Source organism: Cervus elaphus, chromosome 17, assembly GCF_910594005.1.
Source record: "Cervus elaphus chromosome 17, mCerEla1.1, whole genome shotgun sequence".
NCBI classification, from domain to species: domain Eukaryota; kingdom Metazoa; phylum Chordata; class Mammalia; order Artiodactyla; family Cervidae; genus Cervus; species Cervus elaphus.
The window spans coordinates 27155690-27178502 of NC_057831.1; the positions used below are offsets into that span (position 1 = coordinate 27155690).

Sequence of the window (22813 nt, forward strand, 5' to 3'; positions counted from 1 at the left end):
GTGCTGGAGGCATGTGTCTACTTATGGAGGATAAAGGTTGGGAGAGTTGCCATGTGGGGTTCAGCCTTCCCGGAATCCCACATGATGGGTACTTCCCAAGTATGGGAATCCTCTTCCAAGAAAACAGGGGGAAACATACTGTATGGTATAACCATTCTAGATATAGTGATGATAAAATTTATTCCCCAAGCTGGATACGTAATGATTATTCTAGGACAACAGGTATGAAATAGAATTGTCCTCAACCACTCAGGAAATATGGTCTGCTTACCTGTGGGGGAGAGGCTACTTGAGCACAACATGATCCTTTAGTTTTTACTCCAAACTGTACACAAAATCCTCAATTAAATGTCTATCAGTTCTTTCAGTACTCATAATAGAGATACAGTATATTTAATAATGTCAGACTCATTCCTGGTTTGATGACTTTGATACCCTTCTACAGATTAACCTTGATTTATCAGATTGAAAACATAATTTTCCCCTGATTATAGTAGTCATCTTTAAAAAGAACTTAGGAAAAAATAATGTTAAATAACATAAATATGATGAAAGCATAAAGTATAAGTCAGGGAATCATGAAATACATGTCAGTGATGTCTTTTGGTAATAAAAATCCAGTATGTTTTGACTCAGATGCTTAGAGACTGAATAGGAAGTTATCCCCAGAATCCATGGACCTCAGTGATGGTGGTCATGGTGGCTTCGGAAAGGAGGACACTGAGTTAAAAGAGATTTATTTAAGAGATAGGACACACGACTTGGTGATTTGACCTGAAGATGCAAGGGAAAGACTAATGTCAAGGATTCTGAATCAGGTAACTTCCCAGGAAGGGAGCCCATCATAAAAGAATGAACTATTGGAAGACAAAGAGGACGGGAAAATGTGAAAGAAACATGGCCCCAAACCTGTTTTGAGTCTGATTTAATTTATAATCCCGTTCTTGAAATTCAAACCTTCTTTTCTTTCTCTTCCTTGTTTAACAATGATGATTTAATGTTCTCTTTACCTACAGAATGCCCTGCCAAGCCTTACTCTTTGAGATGACCACAATAGGGCCTTTTCTTTGCAGCCAAATCATGATGAAATTCCAACATGTGCTTGTAACTGGGGAAATGTAGAGGAGGGGACTGAATGCTTCATTTATAGATATCTTAAACCTTAGTTCTATGGAGATTTTTGTAACACAAAAATAGTAATTTTTGTAGTAATATGTATCTACAGAAAGTATAAAGCATAGGAAATCTTGTTTTCAAATCGTCTTCATGTATTCTTTTTCTCAATATTTGTATTTCTTTCTGTGAATTTTCTTTTGGTTTGTTGCCTTTTTGAAATTCAATTGTTGATATTTTTTGTAATTTAAGGATATTGTTCCTGATCAGGTGACTTTTCTAGGTGGCAGCTTGCTCAGAGTTGGAGTCTTCCGTAGAGACCCCCCTTGGCTTGTTTTACTACCATCAGAAGCTTACTGCTGCTTCAGCAATAGCTATGCACCAGGCACTGGTCACCTTAGCCTCCTGAGTAGAACCACCTTCTGCTGCTGCAGTATTTGCCAGATATGGTTTATTGTTTAATCGCCAAGTCACGTCCAACTCTTTGAGACTCCCATGAACCATAGCCCTCCAGGCTCCTCTGTCCATGGGATTTACCAGGCAAGAATACTGGAGTGGGTTGTTCTCTGGGGGATCTTTCTGACCCTGGGTTTGAACCCACATCTCTTGCATTGGCAGGCAGATTCTTTACCACTGAGACACCAGAAAATAAACACTTGATGAATAATGATAGCAGTAAGGATCTTGAATTATGACTGTTTTCCAGGATTTACTAAGCATGTTGCAAACATTGTTTCATTCAAATTCCTCCTAATGATTCTATGAGGTAAATACAATCCTTGTCATCATTTTACAGATCAGGAAACTGAGGATATGTAAATAATTCCTCTGAGATCCTACAGTTAGAACTGAGTTTAGAACCCAGTTCTCTCTTACTTTAGAGTTTAAGCTTTTAATTATACTATCAAGAGAATTGTATCTGGAACGGATGTTTTAGACCATAGGTATGGGCATTTGACCCTATGAAGAATTCATCATTAATGTGATCTCACATGACAAAATTTACCCTCCAAAGTTATTTTGAAGCAGTTTTTTTAAAATGAAGTTAAGAGCATTGCATTATACAACTAGAAAAATCCCAGACCATAAATTTCATGTTTCTCAAAGCTCCTGAATTATAATACCAGGCAGAATTTGGCAGAGAGAGGACCCAATGGAGACTGAAAGAACCCACAGGTAATAAAATGAGCTAATGATCCAGACTAGAGTCATGAAACTACCCATGAGTACAAAAGGCAAAGTTAGCTTTGTGGAATTAGCTCTTATTTTGTTGAGCTTTTATGGTGGCTCAGGCTGAAACCTTGGTCTTATGTTATAATCAGTTTTTGCAATACAAATTAATTGAGACCATCTTCCACTCATACAATTTTAGGAGTGCTAATGTGTAAAATCCTCTTCCTGTAGGTAGAATCACATTCCTAATTGACTAGACCAATTTAGATTTGAGTTCACTTCTGTAAGCAGGGGGCCACCTTCATGGTCACGTGCTGCTTTCTCAGCTCAGCCCCAGCTCACTGGCTTCTGGGGTCAAGCAGAGAGGAGCCTTATCTAGAGCCAGCTAGCTCCTGTTCCTTTTTGTTAGTTTTTCCTTATTGCTAGTTGGCTAGAATATATTTTGTGTGTTTTGTGGAAAGGGCATAGGACAATGAGTCAGAAGATACATGTCATTATCCTGTGTGATTTAGAACAAAACATTTCCATTTCCGTTTTTAATTTTTTTTTTAATTTTGTTGAAGTATAGTTGATTTACAGTGTTGTATTAATTTCTGCTGTATAGCAAGATGATTCAGTTGTCTACATAATGCATATATATTGTATATTCTTTTTCATATTCTTTTCCATTATGGTTTATTGTAGGATATTGAATATTGGTACCTGTTCTATACAGTAGGAACCTGTTGGTCATTCATTCTATATATACTAGTTTGCATCTACTAATCCCAAACTCCCACTCCATCCCTCCTCCACCCCCCACCCCCTTGACAACCACAAGTCTGTTCTCTGAGAGTCTGTTTCTGGTTTTGTAGATAACTTCATTTGTGTCATATTTTAGATTACATATATAAGTGATATATATTTGTCTTTTTCTTTCTTACTTAGTAGGATAATCTCTACATCCATACATGTTGCTGCAAATGGCATTATTTCATTCACTTTTTTATGGTTGAGTAATATTCCATTGTATATATGTACCACATCTTCTTTATCCATTCCTCTATAGATGGACATTTAGGTTGTTCCCATGTCTTGGCTATTGTAAACAGTGCTGCTATGAACGCAGGGGTGCACGTATCTTTTTGAAGTATGGTTGTCTCAAGATGTGTGCCTAGGAGTGGGATTGCTGGATCATGTTGTTGTTCAGTCGCTCAGTCATGTCCTACTCTTTGTGACCCTATGGACTGCAGCACACCAGGCTTCCCTGTCCTTTACTATCTCCCAGAGTTTGCTCAAACTCACATCCATTGAATCAGTGATGCCATTCAACCATCTCGTCCTCTGTTGCCTGCTTCTCCTCCTGCCCTCAGTCTTTCCCAGCACCAGGGTCTTTTCCAAAGAGTCAGCTCTTCACGTCAGGTGGACAAAGTATTGGAACTTCAGCTTCAGCACCAGTCCTTCCAATGAATATTTCCAGAAATCTGGACTGATTTCTTTTAGGATTGACTGGTTTGATCTCCTTGCAGTCCAGGGGATTCTCAAGAGTCTTCTCCAGCACCGCAGTTCAGAAGTATCAATTCTTCAGTGCTCAACTTTCTTTATGGTTCAACTCTCACATCTGTACATGACTGCTGGAAAAAATGATAGCTTTGACTACGCAGACCTTTGTTGGTAAAGTGATGTCTCTGCTTTTTAATACCCTGTCTAGGTTTGCCATAGCTTTACTTCCAAGGAGCAAGCATCTTTAATTCATGGCTGCGGTCAATGTCTGCAATGATTTTGGACCCCAAGAAAATAAAATCTGTCACTGCTTCCACTTTTTTCCCTTCCATTTGTTGGATCATATGGTAGTTCTATTTTTAGTTTTCTGTTTTTTTTTTAAGGAAACTCCATACTGTTCTCCACAGTGGCTGTGCCAATTTATATTCTCACCAACAATGTAGGAGGATTTGCTTTACTTCACACCCTCTCTAGTATTTGTTATTTGCAGACATTTTGATGATGACCATTCTGACTGGTGTGAGGTGGTATCTCAATGTAGTTTTTATTTGTGTTTCTCTAATAATTAGTGATGTTGAACATCTTTTCATGGGTCTGTTTGCCATCTGTATGTTGTCTTTGGAGAAATGTCTATTTAGGTCTTCTGCCCATTTTTTGGTTGGGTTGTTTGTTGTTTTGTTATTGAGTTGTACAAGCTGTCAACATTTCAATTTCTGAGACTCAGGTTCCTCAACTATAAATTAGGGTTAACAACATCTTCTTTTCGGGATAATTGCAAAGATCAAATGAGAGAGTGTGTTTGAAAATGCAGCATAAGGCTCTATGCACCTTATGAATTTTTTGATACATGATTTTATTCCAATTTTATAGTGAAGACCTTGAAATTCACTGAGGTGAAGGCTACACCTCTAATAAGAAACAGACAAGGATTTGAACTAAGTCTAATCCCAAACCTCTGATCTTTTTTTAAAAAATATGCTGCCTCATTTAACACATTGAAGTTGTTATTGTAATTATAATTTTTTTCACAGTGCATGCTGGAAAGTTTTAACCCTGATTTCAAGAGTTTCATACAATACTCCACAGGACTCAGTTTCAGCTCTCCTTAAAACCGAGCAAAGAGAAGGTACCCAGGTCTAGACCTCCTTTGGTTGCCTATTTCTCATAGACCTGAAAATAGCGCACAGCACAGGTGTGAATGCCTGTCACTGTGGCACCAGCAGCCATTACTTCTCAATGTGCTATTTAAACACTACACAATGCAGAATGAAGAACACATCCTGTGTTTATTCTTTATCCATTGTTCTCCTGTGCCCCACAGCTCAAGGTCTTGCAACAATGTATGGTTTAAGTGGCTTCAGAGAATCCTTTCCACCAAGATGATACAATAAGAAGTTACAACCTCCTGGCCCTAACCAACAAAGAAGAATATGCTCTTTGTCTATCAGATGAAGTTACTCATGAAAAATAATATCAATTAGGAAAACCTGAAAACACACTTCCAAAGGGGAGGGAAAGAATAGAATATTTTCCTGCTTTCTTGCCTTAGACATCTCCTCTAAGTTGATGTATATCTTGAATTTGGGGACCACAGTTTCCTTACAAGGAATAAACACTTCTTTGTTGATTTGGTTTCTCCTTTGGCATCTTTCTTGTAGCCGGCTGTGCAACTTCTATTAATTAACTGACTCCTCAGTGATTCCTCAGTTGCTGCAATATGGAAGGTTCTGATTAGAACACCTATAAATAGCATGGCAGGCATATGATTTACACATGCAACTTCTAACATACAAAAACCGAAGGTAGGGCAATCTATCATTACTGTGTGTCTTCAGGCACCTCCTTTCCTTGATTGCTGAAAACCTAAGCTCTCCTTCTAGCCCAGCACTTGGTGCCTGGTGCATGGGAGGGTTGCCCACACCCTCCTTGAAAGAAGCCACAGGGAACAAAGCTCAGAGGCCAGAGCAGGGTGCTGGAGTCAGCTCAAGGACTGAACTTTGATTTCAAAGCTGTTTACAATTTAAAGTACAAAATAATCATGGGAGCACTAGTGTACTTCTGACTGTTGGTTCATAGGCCTAGATTTGGGTTCCTTTGGTTTTTTTTTCTATAATTTTTTAAAGTTGATATATTGTATTTTCATTTTTATTCAGTTCAAGAAAAACTTTTCTTTCATCTTCTCCTTCTTCTTTTCTTTTTTTTTTGGCTGCACTGCATGTGGAAATCTTAATTCCCTGACCAGGGATCAAATCTGTACCCTCTGCAGTGGAAGTGTGGCATTTTAGCCACTGGACCATCAGAGAAGTCCCTGTTCTTTTTTAATTATTATCAAAAAGTGAGCTTTTCTTTCTGGTATGTGTTATATTCCCAGTGTAGACAGAATTTCAGAAAATAATCACAAAAGAAGGAAAAAGAAAACCATACTTTTATTCTCAGAGAAACCTTTTTGTTGTGCATGTTTCAAAACATACAGAAGGATGCAGCTAACACTGTCATGTGCTACATGACGTTTAGTCGCTCCAGCTGTGTCTGATTCTGTGCAACTCTATGACTGTAGCCCACCAGCACCTCTGTCCATGAGATTCTCCAGGCCAAGAATACCAGAGTGGGTTTCTGTGCCTTCCTCCAGGGGATCTTCCTGACCCAGGGATCACAACCCACATCTCCTGTGTTTCCTGCATTGCTGGCAGATTCTCTACCCACTGAGCCACCTTGGCTATTCAGTCACTCAGTCAAGTCCAGCTCTTTGCATCCCCATGGACTGCAGCACTCCAGGCTTCCCTGTCCTTCACTATCTCCCCAAGTTTGCTCAAATTCGTGTCAATTGAGTTAGGCCATCCAACCATCTCATCCTCTGTCGTCCCTTCCTCCTCCTGCCCCCAGTCTTTCCCAGCTTTAGCATCTTTTCCAATGAGTCATTTCTTCACATCAGGTGCCAAAGCTTCAGCTCCAGCATCAGTCCTTCCAATAAATATTCAGGGTTGAGTTCCTTTGAGAAGCCCAATACTGTCATGCCTCACATATAATTTTAGCTTTAGAGGTAGGTCGAATATTTTTTCATGTCAACAAGTATTCATCTGCAGAATGATTGTTAATGAAAGCATCTTAGTCTATAGATAGCATAATAATTGATATAACCAATTCCCTCTTTTCAGGTATTTAGATTATTTCTAATTTTTCACTATTTTAAACTATGATATGATAATTATCTTCATATAAACATTATTTCCTTCCCTTGAATACACAGACGTGAAATTGCTGGGTGAAATAAGTGTGTATTAAGTTTGTTGGTCCATAGAAATAAATGGAAAAATTCAAGAGAAAAGCCCCAACCTCAAGAATGGGTTCCCTGATTCTGAACCTGACTCCAACTCCAAGGAAGCTGCCAGTGAAGAAAACAGTGACTTAGAGCATGAAATGACGTGGAGCAAAAAGAAAGAGCTTTCTCTAATTTTCCCGTATCTAATTAAAGTTCTCAAAGCCTGTGGGTTGACCTTCCTGTTTCCTATACAAGCAAAGATGTTTCACCATGTCTATAGTGGGAAGGATTTGATTGCACGGGTGCAGACAGGAACTGGAAAGACATTCTCCTTTGCTATCCCTTTGATTGAGAAACTTCTTGGAGAACTGCAAGACCAGAAGAGAAGCATGCCCTTCAGGTACTGGTTCTTGCACCCACAAGGGAGTTGGCAAGTCAAATAAGTAGAGACTTCAGTGACATCACAAAAAAGCTGGCAGTGGCTTGTTTTTATGGTGGAACTCCCTATAGAGGACAAATTGAATGCACGCAGAATGGGATCGATATCCTGGTTGGGACACCAGGTTGTATCAAAGACCATCTGCAGAATGGCAAGCTAGATCTCACCAAACTTAAGCATGTTGTCCTGGATGAAGTTGACCAGATGTTGGATATGGGCTTTGCTGATCAAGTGGAAGAGATTTTATGTGTGGCATACAAGAAAGATTCAGAAGACAGTCCCTAAACATTGCTTTTTTCTGCAACTTGCCCCTATTGGGTTCATAATATTGCTAAGAAATACATGAAATCTACATATGAACAAGTGGACCTGATTGGTAAAAAGATGCAGAAAACGGCAATAACTGTAGAGCGTCTGGCTAAGTGCCACTGGACTCAGAGGGCAGCAGTTATTGGAGACGTGATCCGAGTGTACAGTGGTTTTCAAGGGCGCACTATCATATTTTGTGAAATGAAGGAAGAGCCCAGGAGTTGTCACAGAATGTGGCTGTAAGACAGGATGCCCAGTCATCACAGGGGGACATTCCACAGAAGCAAAGGGAAATTACCCTGAAAAGTTTTAGAAATGGTGATTTTGGAGTTTTGATTGCAACCAATGTTGCTGCACGTGGGTTAGACATCCCCGAGGTTGATCTGGTTGTTCAAAGTTTTCCACCAAAGGATGTGGAATCCTACATTCATCGTTCGGGGTGAACAGGTAGAGCTGGGAGAACCGGGGTTTGCATCTGCTTTTACCAGCACAAAGAAGAATACCAGTTAGCTCAAGTGGAGCAAAAAGTGGGAAATAAATTTAAATGAATAGGTGTTCCTTCTGCAACAGAGATAATAAAATCTTCTAGCAAAGATGCCATCAGGCTCTTGGACTCTGGGCCTCCCACTGGGATTGGTCACTTCAAGCAGTCAGCCGAGAAGCTGACTGAGGAGAAGGGAGCCCATATTTCTGGTGCCACGTCGGTAGACCAGCGTTCCGTGATCAACTCAGAAGCGGGTTTTGTGACCATGATCTTGTGGTGCTTAACTGAAATGCCAAACATTAGTTATGCTTGGAAAGAACTTAAAGAGCAGCTGGGTGAGGATATTGATTCCAAAGTGAAGGGAATGGTCTTTCTCAAAGGAAAGCAGGGTGTTTGCTTTGATATCCCTACTGCATCAGTATCAGAAGTACAGGAAACGTGGCATGATTCACAGCATTGGCAGCTTTCTGTGGCCACAGAACAACCAGAGCTAGAAGGTCCATGGGAAGGATATCACAACTTCTGAGGACAGTGGGAAGGCAATCGAGTCTTTAGGGGACAGCGCAAGGGCAACTGAGGTGTCAGGGGACAGCAGGAAAGAAGTAGAAGCTTCAGGGGACAGAGATCAGGAGGTGGCAACAAAAGTGACAGATTCGAAAACAAAGGCCAGAAGCAGAGTTTTAATAAAGCATTCGGACAGCAATTTGAAGTAGAGGATTTATTTGGCAAAAACAAAACTATGTTCAGCAACGTGGAACTGAGCATTATTTTTCATACAAAGTTAAAAGCACACTGTATTCCCTTCCTGACCACTTGCCCAGTCCCCATCTCTTCAAGAGAGAAAAGCTTCATCTAAATTGTTTCATCTGATTGATGACTGTCATTTATAACTTTATTGCTACTTCTGCCTTGGGTATTCCTTTGGAAAAGGAGTATGGATTCATTACATATTCTAATGTATTGTCTATAGATTATAAGACAAAGTCAAGCATGTATCTGCTGACACTTTTTAAGTTGACTTGTCTTTATGCTTAGAAATGTCTCTTAATAGTAGGCTTCCCTGGTGGCTCAGATGGTAAAGACTCTTCTGTGATGCAGGATCCCTGGGTCGGGAAGAGCCCCTGGAGCAGGAAATAGCAACCCACTCCAGTAATCTTGCCTGGAGAGGTCCATGGACAGAGGAGCCTGGCAGACTACAGTCTATGGGGTTGCAGAGCCAGGCATGACTGAGCAACTATCACTCATCACCTCATTGCCATCCAGAAAAGTGCCCATTTCATTCCTGCCGGCGTGCTGGGTGAGTGTCAGGCTTCCCTTACCCTTGCCACTGTCCTATTACTCTTTTTTAATGCCAGTCAATGTTTTGGGTTTGAAAATTATATCTCATCAAATTATTTATATGAAAATAACATTTTTTCATATTTGTATTTAGTCTTTGCCTTTTTTTTCTGGGAATTTCTCCCTTATGTTCTCTATTTCTCTTATTGATGAGTTCCTCCTTATTTATCTGAAAGGCCAGTTTTATATATTAATGATAATCACTTTTCACATATGCTGCAAAGATTTTCCCCTAAAATATGAGTTATCTTTCATTTTACATGTGTGTATATTTAATCAACAAGAGTTTTTAACATTTAGATTGTGAATCTTTGTTAAATCTTTTTAATATTTTCCACCTTTGTCATTTTGTTTATAAGAGATTTCTCCCTCCAAAGACTGATTAACCAGTTCTTTTGTTTTTATCTTGGACACTTAATTTATTTGGAATTTATTTTGAATTATACTTCAAAGTAAAGATCTAACATCATATTTTTCCCAAAGAGTTAACTAATTTTCTCACAATCATTTATTGAACAATCTACTTTTATCATATATTAAATACTAATGAATCCTCAGGTTTGATGTTGTTTGTTTCTTTTTCTTTTTTTTTTAATTTAATTTTTTTGGCTGCTTTGCATGGCTTACAGGATCTTAGTTCCCCAACCAGGGATTGAACCTGGGCCCTGGGCAGTGAAAGCCCAAAATCCTAACCACTAGGCAACCAGGGAACTTCCCTTAGATTTTTTTTTTTAGATTTCTACTGGGGTATAGTTGATTTACAGCATTGTATTAGTTTTAGGTGTATAGTAAAGTGGATCTGTTTTATCAATATATGTACATATATTCACTCTTTTTCAGATTTTTTTCCCATATAGGCCACTATGTAGTATTGAGTGGAATATCCTATGCTATGCAGTAGGCCCTGATTAGTTACCTATTTTATATATGGTAGTATGTATATGTCAATCCCAGTCTTCCAGTTTATCTTTCACACCCCCTTACCCCCTGTAACCATAAAAATAAAGATGCTTATTTTCTACACCTGTGACTCTATTTCTTTTTTTTGTAGGCGAGTTCATTTGTATCTTTTTTTTTTTTTTTTAAGATTCTACATAGAAGATACTTGTCTTTCTCTGTCTGACTTCACTCAGTATGACAATCTCTAGGCCCATTCATGTTGCTGCAAATGGCATTATTTTGTTCTTTTTTATGACTAATATTCCTTGTATATGTGTATCACATCTTCTTCATTCTTCTGCTGATGGATATTTAGGTCGCTTCTATGTTCTGGCTATTCTAAATAGTGTTGCAATGGACACTGAGGTGTATGTATCTTTTTGAAGTATGATTTTTCTCTGGATATATGCCCACAAGTGGGATTACTGGATCATACGGTAGTTCTGTTTTTGGTTTTTTAAGGACCCTCCATACTGTTATCCATAGTGACTGTACCAGTTTATGTTCCCACCAATAGTGTAGGAGGGTTTCCTTTACTCCACATTTTCTCTAGCATTTATTGTTTGTAGATTTTTTGATGATGGCCATTCTAGCCAGTGTGAAGTGTTACTTCATTGTAACTTTTATTTACATTTCTGTAATAATTAGTGATGTCCCTCGGGTTTGTTTTTAATGCAGAAGCAAAGCAGGGCAGATAAGCCCTTTAGCACATGGCAAGGGCCGTTGTCATAGTCATGGCTTCCTATGAAGCATGACTACAGACTAGAAATGAACAGAGGAAAGAGGTACAACTTTAAAATGTAAGTGAAAAAAATTTAAAAATTAATAAAATGTAGATTGTTATTCTCAAGTGTCCAAAAGATGCTGAGATATAGCTTTCTCCCAAATTTTCTTTGATGTGGTTGTTTTTAAAAATGTAGCCTCAATTTAACGAGTACACATAAATTATATATACATTAAAACTTTTTTTCTTACTAGTCCACACAAGCTCTCCTCATAAATAATGTATTATTAAGAAATCTCTTCTAGTACAATCAATTTGTGGTTGGTTACAAGTCCATAGTAGATAAGTAGATTAAAGCCAGAGAGATCCATTTTTGGGATTTTTTAATTCAACTAAAAATAGGAGAAAAGATGTCCCTTATTCCTTCCATTAGGTCCAGTGCTAAACTATCCATAACTGACAAATTTTATTTTAGTGACACTTAGAGAAGATTCCATATTGTCTCTTGGTGTAATCCATTTTCATGTTTAATACAGATTTCCACAGTTAATGTGAGATTTTCACATTTAATACAGATTTTCATTAATACAGAAATCCTTCATGCAGCAGTTTAAGCTGTATCTCACTTTAAAAAAAAGCAATGTATTGAGTACAGTTCCCTGTTTTATATAATAAATCCTTGTTGTTTATTATTTTCTGTATAGTAGTGTGTATCTGTTCATCCCATACTCCTAATTTACCCATTCTGGCCGCTCTTTCCCCTTTGGTAACCATGAATTTGTTTTCTCTGGCTGTGAGTCTGTTTCTATTTTGTGAATAAGTTCACTTGTATTATTTTTTAGATTCTATGTATAAGTGCTGTTATATGATATTTGTCTTTCTCTTTCTGACTTGGCATGATAATCTCTAGGTTTATCCATGTTGCTGCAGATGCATTATTCCATTGTTTTTATGGCTGAGCAATTCCATATGTATCACATCTTCTTTATCCATTCATCTGACATTTAGGTTGCCTCCATATCTTGTCTACTGTAAATGTGCTACAATGAACATTTGGATGCATGTATCTTTTCAAATTAGATTTTTTGCCTTTTATGGCTATATACTGAGACGTGGGATTGCTGAATCATGTGGTATCTCTATTTTTAGTTTTTTTAAGGAACCTCCATACTGTTCTCCACAGTGGCTATACCAATATACATTCCCACCAACAGTGTAGGAGGGTTCTCTTTTCTTTGCACTCTCTCTAGCATTTATTATTTGAAGATTTTTTAGTGATAGCCATTCTGACCGGTGTGAGGTGATAGTTTTTATTTGCATTTCTTTAATAGTTAGCAATGTTGAGCATCTTTTCATGAGCTTGTTGGCCATCTGTATGTCTTCTTTGGAGAAATGTCTATTTAGGTCTTTTGCCCATTTTTTGATTGAGTTTTTTTTTTTATATTGAGTTGTATGAGTTGCTTGTATATTTTGGAAAAAGAGCCCTTGTCGATCACATCATTTGCAAAATTTTCCACCAGTCTGTAAGTTGCTTTTTCATTTTATTTATGGTTTCCTTTGCTGTGCAAAGGCTTATTAATTTGCTTAGGTCCCATCTGTTTATTTTTGCTTTTATTTCTTTTGCCTTGGGAGAATGATCTAATAAAATATTGCTACGGTTTATATTGGAGAAGAGGCAAAAGCCCATGTTCTCTTCTAGGAGTTTTATGGTGTCATGTTTTATACTTAAGTCTTTAAGCCATTTTGAAGCCATTTAACATTTTTTGTAAACTTAATATTTAAATAGTGACTTTCTTCAGGTTATTGTCCCTCAGGCTTCATTTCTCCAAGTTGAACAATCCCAACCCAATATGCAGACCAAATCAGTATACTTCCTCTAATATTTATCTGGTGTTCAGAACATCTGAGCAGCCAGTGACACTAACTGAGACTCAGCCTGCCCTCACACACACACACACATACACATGCACACGCACACACACACACCTATGAACATGAGACATTCCCTCATTTAAAAAAAAATATCAAGATTGACTCCAAATTTTCCGTTTTAATTTTGGCAAAATGTTTTTTATTCTGCCCAAAAAGACAAACTATAATACACCAAATTGGCTTTTCATCTTAGTGAAAAATTTGAGCAAAGCCCAAGAGGATCCCTCACCATAGAGGGGCCAAGGCTTGGCTGTGGGGAGGCAGAGGATTGCCAGGCCATGTTGGTGGTAAATATAAGTTTTTCAGGCCATGTTGGTGGTTGAATATAAGCTTCCAGCACTTGCTGTCATTGCGCATAGAGCTGTGCTCTGAGCCTGAACTTTCAGGAAGGAGTTTGTCCTTTCCTGGGGTGCAAGAGCCAACAAATGACACATCCATGTTAATAGAGGGGATGGATACACAAAGAATTCCATCTGCAGAGCTGGGTGCTTGGGTGTAGGAATGGCAAATTACACAGGACAGACTCCCAATGCAAATTTATTGTAAAGACAGATTCAGTAGGTTTGGGGGCTCTATTGTAGGTCAAAGGGCCTTAAGCAAATAACTAGGCACAAGGGAGGTTAGACACATTTGGGCTCTCAACAGAGGAATCTACAGACCAGATGCCGCGTCAGCATCTTTGAGAGATGATTTTGTTCCCTAGGCCCATTTTCCTCCACCTCACCTCTTCATCCATAGCTATATGCCTTCCTAATTCCTTCTGGCACTGGGGGGCGGGGGGGTGGGGAGCTTTAGGTGTGGGGCCCAGAGACTCTCTATGTGGAGTCAACTTATCTCAGGTGGGTCTTGGCTGATATGAGACGATGCCTGGGGTAAAAGAACTAGGGAATTTAATAACTTTATACCTGTTGCCTAGTGAGAATTGGCTGAGTGACTGCACAGGTGTCCTGCTCCTTCTTTTATCCCTAACATATAGATTTGCCTTAAGATCTCCCCACTTACACCTACTTACTCCTCAAGAGGTAAATCTGGAAGGACACATGAATCATCTAGTTTAAAGAACTGTCCTGATGAACAGTGCTATCCCTGCAGTATGAGCTGGTCAGAGCTCCAAGATGGGCAAGTCCTCAGGTCCAGGGTCTTAGCCAAACATGTGGCTAAGTTTTTTGGCAAGCTAATGCTTTGGCACTCCTTCAACTAATATTTCAACAATACTTGAGACTCTTCAGGTCACTAGTTGGAGATGCCAAGAGCTTGGGCAGAGATGTAGGATGTGAGGCAAGACCTCAGCATCCCTCTGTCAACCCAAAAGTTCTGCTCTGGCCTTGCTTCACTAAGGAAAACTAAAGTTTAGTCATTAATTGCACTTGTCTTCCTTAGAAAATGATTAGTTGGCCAACTATTCTTGTTTCCATTTATAAGGATGCCTCTTAGAGGTTCTAATTCCCAGCCCAGGGAACTTTATGCCTTTGAACCAGAGCTTGCTTTCTCTGAGGACTTTGGTGAATAAATTTTCACCCTGTCATTGTATTTCCAGTGTTTTTTTTTTGTTTTGTTTTGTTTTTAAACACACACATTGGATCTCTTGGAAATTATCCTGCTGGCCCATATCATGGTGTAATCTACATGGGCAGAGCTTCCATTGGCCCCCTCTGCTCTATTACTTTTTGAGTTAGCTCAGGGCAAACAGAAAAGGATACAAGGACAACTTACTTCCTAACCAATTCAAAGCAATTTACAGAATGCTCTGTTCCAGGTTTTGTCCTCAAATTGCATCAGACAGGCAGGAAGTGTTTTTCAGCAGGTGGTTGAGGCTCTGAGGGATTGTTTTCTTTTAGGAAACAATCTCTTATCACCAAAAAGCTTGAGGCCCCAGGAAAGGTCTTTGTTGCTTTAACTGGGGCACGTGGTGTTTGTCCAGCTGATCTGAACTTTCCTGGCGTGAGGGCAGCAGCGGGGGTGGGAACAGCCCTTGGAGGTGACCGAGGGAGCGCTCTGGGAGGGGAAGCAGCCTCTGGACAGAACCACGAAGAACAAAGGGTACCTGCATTCTTAGGGCCCTTGATGAACCCACTTCATGGTAGTGACGGTCTGTGGCACGGTCTTCAGGGAGATGAGTGTGTGTGGGCTGCATTTCATCAAGAGAAGGACTCAATATGCAACTTGGCCAGATGTCCGAGTTTACCTGAAGGGCAGAGACCCCCAGGGTGTCATACATGTCCATGCACGTATCCTTGGAGCTGTGTGGACTATTTTCTGGCCTTTAGGGTTCAGACATTTTCAAAGCATTTGAAATAAAAGAGCATTGCAAGAGAAGGTCAAAATTATTTCAGTTGGAGTCAAGAATTCCTAGTTTAGGCAAGTCAGTCAGGGGTCCTCAATTGGATATCAGTAAGGGAACTTCCCTGGTGGCTCAGACCATAAGGAATCTGCCTGCAATGCAGGAGACCCGGGTTTGATGCCTGGGTCGGGGAAAATCCCCTGGAAAAGGGAATCGTAACCCCCTCCAGTATTCTCGCCTGGAGAATCCCATGGACAGAGGAGCCTGGCAGGTTACAGTCCATGGGCTTGCAGAGAGTCAGACAAGACTGAGTGACTAAAATGCACGACTACTACTAAGGTGAATCCAGTCAGTGATTAGCTTGGTTTGCAGGGTGATTTAAAAATATATATGTATTGCAAGCCCTGCACAAAGAAATAATAATTCTTGCTGGAGCTCAGGATTTTGATGGAGGCCCACAAGGGGTTCTTGGAAGAAACACATGATGGAGCAGGCTTTCTGGTAGAAGGGCTGTTCAACACACTCCTTCTAAGCCTTGTGGCCTTGGAATAAGCTGCAGAACCAAATAGCAATGGGCCCCACGTTCGGAGGGTTTGAGCCTCTCCCCTCCTGAGTGTGGTTCAGAGCAAGATTAAGAAAGTCTCCTGTTGGCAGCAGATAAAGGGATCAATGGTGGCAGGAGCAGCTGAGGCCTCACTAAAATTTACATAGGCCTGCTAGAAGTGGGGGCCCAGAGGCCCAGGAGGGAACCAGACCAAAAGAAAACATCTGGAATGAGCTGTGAGGGCAAGTGAGCTGCAGAGGTTGGAGCAGGCGCCTCCCCACCTACAGAACCATCAGGCAGCTGCCAAAGCAAACCTTTCTCCGGTTGGGATTTCTTTTATTGTCAGGCCTCCCTTCCCAGGGCTGCCAGCCTTTGAAGTAGTCCTCAGTGTGAGAAACTAGGGGGATGCACACGTAAGAGGGCCTTTGAAGAAGCCTTGGGGAAGCAGCTAAGCTCAGCAGAGAGCAATTGCAAGGTGAGGAGGATAAGGAAGACTTGGAAGGAGACCAGATTGGGTTGGATGGCTGAACAACTTAGTGGTGGCGGGGCTTACTAAAGCAACAAGCCCTACAGCTCCACCAGGGGGGCCGCCGCCAGCGCTGCGTACATGCGTCCCACTTCAGCGTGGCCTGGGGACCTTGATCCTATGCCTGCCAGGATGGCAGAATGGTTAAAATGACCTCAGTGACTGCACCGCAAACTACTAAGGATCCTTTTCCTTTCGAAAAAAGATCCTTTGTTGATCTACGTTCATGAGTAAAAAGTAATTATTTGAACATTTAACAGTGCTACTTACTCACTAGCAAAATCTAGTGAGTAAGGTATAGGTGGCAGAATAATGATGAGGAATCAATATTCGTCCCTGAACTGCTCTCCTATCTGACTCAGAAATGGGGGGCTTGTACTTGCTCCTCGGGAGACTTGCAAGAAACAGAACAGAGAGGCAAAGAGAAAAGCAACTTTACCTTTTTAGGACAAACCCCGAGGACTCTGGTGTAAGCCTGCAGAGGCTTACCAGGAAGGTATAAATAAAGCAGGTACCTCATCAGCCCTGCCACTAACCCTGATAAACAGCTCTGAGCCTAAGAGAGGGAGAAGAGTTTGCAGTTGAGGAGAAGTGTAAAATGTAGCATAAAGTCCTTGTGCGTGAGTGCCAACTTGCTCAGCCATGTTGGGCCCTTTGCGACCCAGGCACTGTAGCCCACCAGGCTCCTCTGTCCATGGATTTCTCTAGGCAAGAATACTGGAGTGAGTTGCCATGGCCTCCTTCAGGGGATCTTCTCAACCTAGGGACTGAATCCATGTCGCCTGTGGCTCCTGCGATGCAGGCGGATTCTTCACCACTGAGCCATCAAGGAAGCCCCTAAAGTCCTTGTACTATGCCCCTACATGCTGAAATGAACCCTGTGTGGAGGGTGATATGATCAAATGTTTCCTGATGTTTGAGGGATCCAAGATTAGAGACAACTCCTACCCTGTTTTGAGGTGTGTGTGTGGGGAAGGCCAGCAGGACAACAGCATGGAAGAGCTAAGCGGGAGGAGACTAGAGACCCCATCTGACGTGGGGATGGAAGGGGATCCAGAAGATTTTGCAGATAAGGAAGTTAATTCAGAAGAAAGAGAAGGAGCAGGTCTGCTCCAGTCCAAGAGAAGGACCGGGCAGCAGAAGGGGGTGGGAGGCCCCTGCCAGTGATGGGAGGAGACTGCTGCAGTCTTGGCGGCATCACCAGCCTCGCGTGCTGAGGGACAGCAGGATGCAAACCCACATGTAGATGGGCTTTCAGCATTTCCAGAAGTGAGACCCTCGGGTATTGTACCATGAACTAGACTAACTCAGGTTACCGAGCGTGGGGCTGCTATAGAAAGATCCCAGAGAAGACCTACTTTGCTCCCCTGAAGATCCCACTCAGTATTTTATATATAACCCCTGGGACTTTAGGATAGCCATCAGAAATGGGGGAGGCAGCACCACCCTGAGGAAGGGAGAACTCCAGAATAGAACTAAATTTCAAGGTAGAAGATACTGAGAAGTCACTGGCCAGGCATGAGAAGAGCCCAAGGAGCACTCAGGATGTGGCAGAGAGCTGGCTCAGCTCTCAGAACTAACCCTCTTCAGGGCACAAGGGCAAATGGAGGAAGTGCTTAAGTAAGAGAAAAGACAAATGAACGTGTCAGTCTTCCGGTCAGAGAGCGCTAATGCAATAAACAGATCCTTGCATAGTGAAGAATCATATAGTAGTAATGCAAGTGCCCATCTTCTTGCTTCTCTTCCGATGCCAATTTATGGAGGGAGAGGTGTTCAGAGGAGCACAGTGTCTGCAGCAGGGGCCCAGAGGAACAAGGACGGTGTTGCAATATTAGATGATTCACCTTACTCTTACATTTATACTATGTGGTTATAGATCAGTGGTTCTGGGGACCCCTGAAGTCCCAGAGACCTTTTCAGGATCTAGAGAGCATGTTATTTTTTCTTAATACTACAAAGACTTTATCTGCCCTTTCATTCTCATGCTTTCTAGAGTATACAGTGGAGTTTTGTAGAGGTTGCAAGACATGTAATGTCATCAGTGCTCTGAGAGCTAATGGAATTTGTGCTTATATATTCCTGTGGTTTTTTTTTATTATTCCTTTTTTTAAAATTCCTTTTTTATTCTTTTTTTTTTTTTAATTCTTGTGTTTTAAAAACTTCCCAGTGTTAATTCTAACATAAACGCTTTTTGGAGTCCTCAACAACTTTTAGTATCTTGAGGAGTCTTGATACCAAAAAATTTAAGAACCCACAGTCCAGGTATAACATGAATGAAATTAAGATATTAATTCTTACATTGGAAACCTGATGTACATTTAGTATTAGAACTGCAAATGGTTTTATTTTTATAAAGTATTAAATATGACTGAATTAATTTATAAAATATTTTTCAAAATCCAGATATATTTAAATGCTTTTTAAAAATGTTAGCTATTTGTTATAATTTGTATTTTACTTTCAATTTAATATCTGCTTTTAAGTATCTTAGAAGAAAAGTAACTTTTAAAAATATAAATAAATGTACATAGCAATTTTTTTTGTCTCCACTAATGTACTTTTAAAATGAAAAATGTATACAAATTGTGCACCCTTTGAACTTGTGCACCCAAGTTAAGTAAGAATCTTCATTATAACAACAGATGAGATGGTCACCATTGTAGAAATAAGCATGAAATAAAGGCAAGAAAAATGCATTTTATGGAATAATGTATATTAATTAAAGGCAACCTCTTACCCATGGGCCTTTCAGGTCTCCTGTGCCTCTCTTGCCTTCTAAAGTGGCCCACACTCTGTGGAGTGTATTTCTCCCTGAATAAACCTTCTTTCACTTTACCATGGCTCACTCTTAAATTATTTCCTGCGCAGAGCAAGAGCAAGAACCCACGTGTGGCGGCTGTCCCAGGGACTCGGACGTGACCTGGGATGTGACCATCCTCTTGCGCCCCACTCTCTGCCCTGCAGCATCACTTGCACTGCTTCCGACCTTGTTCCCTCAAACCCTTACCAGCTCTGAGCGTTCTTTTTCTCTTTAATCTTTGTCAATTTCACAGACCATTATGCGATCTCAGGATTATTTTAATATATATTTCTTTGATTACTAGTGAAATTAAACATATTTTATTATGCCTATTGGCCATTTTTACATCCTTTATGGACTGTTTTTTATACTACTGTCCTTTGCCTATTTTTCAACTGGGATAATTGGCTTCTTAAAATTGATTTTTAAGAGCATTTCTTTTTTAGAGTTATACTTTAGCCTTTAGCCTGCTTTAAAGCTTTAGTGTTGCTTGGAAAATATTTTTTTTTCTGATGAATAGATTAGAAGTGTGTGTTTATTATAGAAAAATTAAAACCCAGAAAATACAGAGAAAAGTAAAAATGACCCATTGTCCTATGTTTTCTTTTTTAAAATGTACAAATTGAAAATTCTCCCATTTCTCCCCCTATGTTATAACTCTTCCAACCTTCAGAATGCATCCTTTTAGCAGAACACTTATTTGCATATTAAAGATATGATTTTAATTCTTCTTTCATCTTTATCATTGTCATCATCATTATGATCATGAAAAACCTTTGAAATCATTTCTATTGGTGTTTTTTCTCTATTATGTTCTTTAGCTTTTCTTAGAAAGGCCACTTGCACTCCCAAGGATATATACGTAACTGAGTCTATATTCTTTAGAAAATGGCTTCATTTTTTAAAAAATAATTAACTCTTTAATTCATCTGGAACTTATTCTGGCATATGATGTGAAGTAATCATTTAACTTTATATTGGTTACATGGTTATTCACATCCTATATTGAACTGTCTATCCATTTTGAACTGATTTCAAAAGTCAGATTCATCATTTAATGTTTTTTTTACATGTTTTTGAACTTTGCATTTTGGCCCCAGTTTTGTACATTTAAAGATCTGGCAAGACAGATATATTGATTACTCGTGTCTTTGCAAGTTTTCTGGCTATTCTTACTAGTTCACTTTTCAGATGAATTAGTATTGGTAATTATGTTAAGTATTCACATATTGATGTGGGGCTCAGTTCAGTCCCTCAGTTGAATCCGACTCTTTGCGATCCCATGGACTGCAGCAAACCAGGCTTCCCTGTCCATCACCAACTCCCAAAGTTTGCTCAAACTCATGTCCATTGAGTCGGTGATGCCATCAAACTAGCTCATCCTCTGTTTTCCCCTTATCCTCCCACCTTCAATCTTACCCAGCATCAGGATCTTTACCAATGAGTCAGTTCTTTGCATCAGGTGGCCAAAATACTGGAGATTCAGATTCAGCATCAGTCCTTCTAGTGAATATTCAGGACTGATTTGCTTTAGGATGGACTGGTTGGGTCTCCTTGCAGTCCAAGGGACTTTCAAGAGTCTTCTCCAACACCACAGTTCAAAAGCATCAATTTGGTGCTCAGCTTTTTTTGTGGCCCAGCTCTCACATCCATACATGACTCCTGGAAAAAACCATAGCTTTGATTAGATAGACCTTTGTTGGCAAAGTAATGTCTCTGCTTTATTATTTTTTTTTACATATTCAGTGTTTTTATTTAATATTTTTATCAGACAATTTACATACCTTCCCACCTCTTCCTTTAAGTTAGTGTTGGCAACGTTCCATAATAAACTACTTAAAGAGAAGCTTTGGTCAAGAATGGAATGAAATTGTAAAACAAAACAAAACAACCCCCAAAACAAAACCAAAATCACTGCTGCTTTAAAAAAAACAACACTTTCAAATAAAACACACAATGAGGTTTGCACCGTGTGCTTCCTCAGTGTTTCCTGGTGGCTGGCTCCCCTCCCATGCGAACGGTGGAGCTTCGCCGCCACAGTGGGTCCATCCTCATGCTGGGTCTGGAGGCTCGTTCAGCTTCACATTATTCGATGGCCCTGGATGGAAGACTCTAAGGTCTTCAAATCCCAAATGGTCATGGCTCCGTCGATGCCAGTAGTGCAAAATCTGCAACAGTCTTGCTCGTCCACCTCATAAAGAGACACTTGAGTAATGCTGTTCTGGTCCAGCGTCTCCAGGGCTGGGCTGCAGCCCTCTGTCGTGGCCCACCTGTCCACATTGCGGAAGCGCTCCATGGCCGACGTGTTGTGCTGGATGCTCTGTTTGGGAATGTCCAGCTTGGAGACGAAGGTCAAGCAGCCGCGGTCATCGTAGTTAAGCATGGGGCAGCAATTGTGGCCAGTAGCCACGACTCTGTTCTCTGAGATGAACGATACACTCAGGAGGGGCAGAAACTCCGTCTTCAGAGTTGAGACCTGCACGCTTTTTGAGGCGTCGGCAACCGATACGGTGCTGTCGTGGCTGACCCAGGCCAGGCGGCTGCCGCTGACCGAGAAGCTGACCCCTTGCATCCAGCCGCCGGTGCCGCTGCCACCGAACTCTGACATCAGCTGACCGAAAGGCATCTTGCTGCCCCAGGGCGTGCTGGCTGGCTTCTCATCCACTTCTTTAAAGTAGGCAGAAAACACTGCATTTGAAGTCACAGGATCCCGCTGCCAGCAAGACGTTGCTGGGATGCCAGTCCAAGCTGAGGACCCTGGAGCGGATGGGCTTTTTAATGTGCTTGCTCACCCACCAGGCATTTTCAGACTCCAAGTAACAAATGGAGATGAATTGTGCTCTGCTGCCCACCGCAAATTTGTTCTCTAGATGGGACCACTTGAGGAAAGTGGCTGCCTGGTTATTTCTCAGGATCACCAGGGTTGGCTTTGAGGCACCATCCTTCTGACTCCAGACATAGGTGTTGCAGTTGGCCCCGCAAGTGATGATGTGGTCACTCTTAGAAGTCCAGTCAATACCTGTGATGTGTCCGTTGTGTTCCTTGAGTTCATGAGTTTTCACCCACTGACCCCCCATTCTTCTTATAGATGACTTTGTGATCATTGGCTAAGTGTGATCTGGTACAGTCCCTGTTCTAGGCAGGACAGATTATTTGCTCCAGCAAAAAAATCTAATGCAGGGACATTATTCTTAGTGTTTCCAAAGGATAGAAAGCTGGGATTGGGACAGTCCAGACGCTCAGAGCGTTGAATTCACGGACTCTGGTCAGTCAATGCGAACAGGCTCCAGTGGGCATGGTCGGAGAACCGAGGCCCAGCTGTCTCTGCTTTTTAATATGCTGTCTAGGTTGGTCATAGCTTTTCTTTCAAGGAGCAAGCATCTTTTAATTTCATGGCTGCACTCACCATCTGCAATGATTTTGGAGCCGCCAAAAATAAAGTCTATCAATGTTTCCCCATCTATTTGCCA

The 22813-nt window shown here is 40.7% G+C and overlaps 2 pseudogenes; one reads left to right on the top strand and one right to left on the bottom strand.

Moving 5' to 3' along the window:
- The first annotated feature begins 201 nt into the window (after window positions 1-201).
- On the top strand, window positions 202-8785 carry LOC122673356 (annotated as a pseudogene).
- Window positions 8786-21423: 12638 nt separating this feature from the next.
- On the bottom strand, window positions 21424-22544 carry LOC122673586 (annotated as a pseudogene).
- Between the last annotated feature and the right edge of the window lie 269 nt (window positions 22545-22813).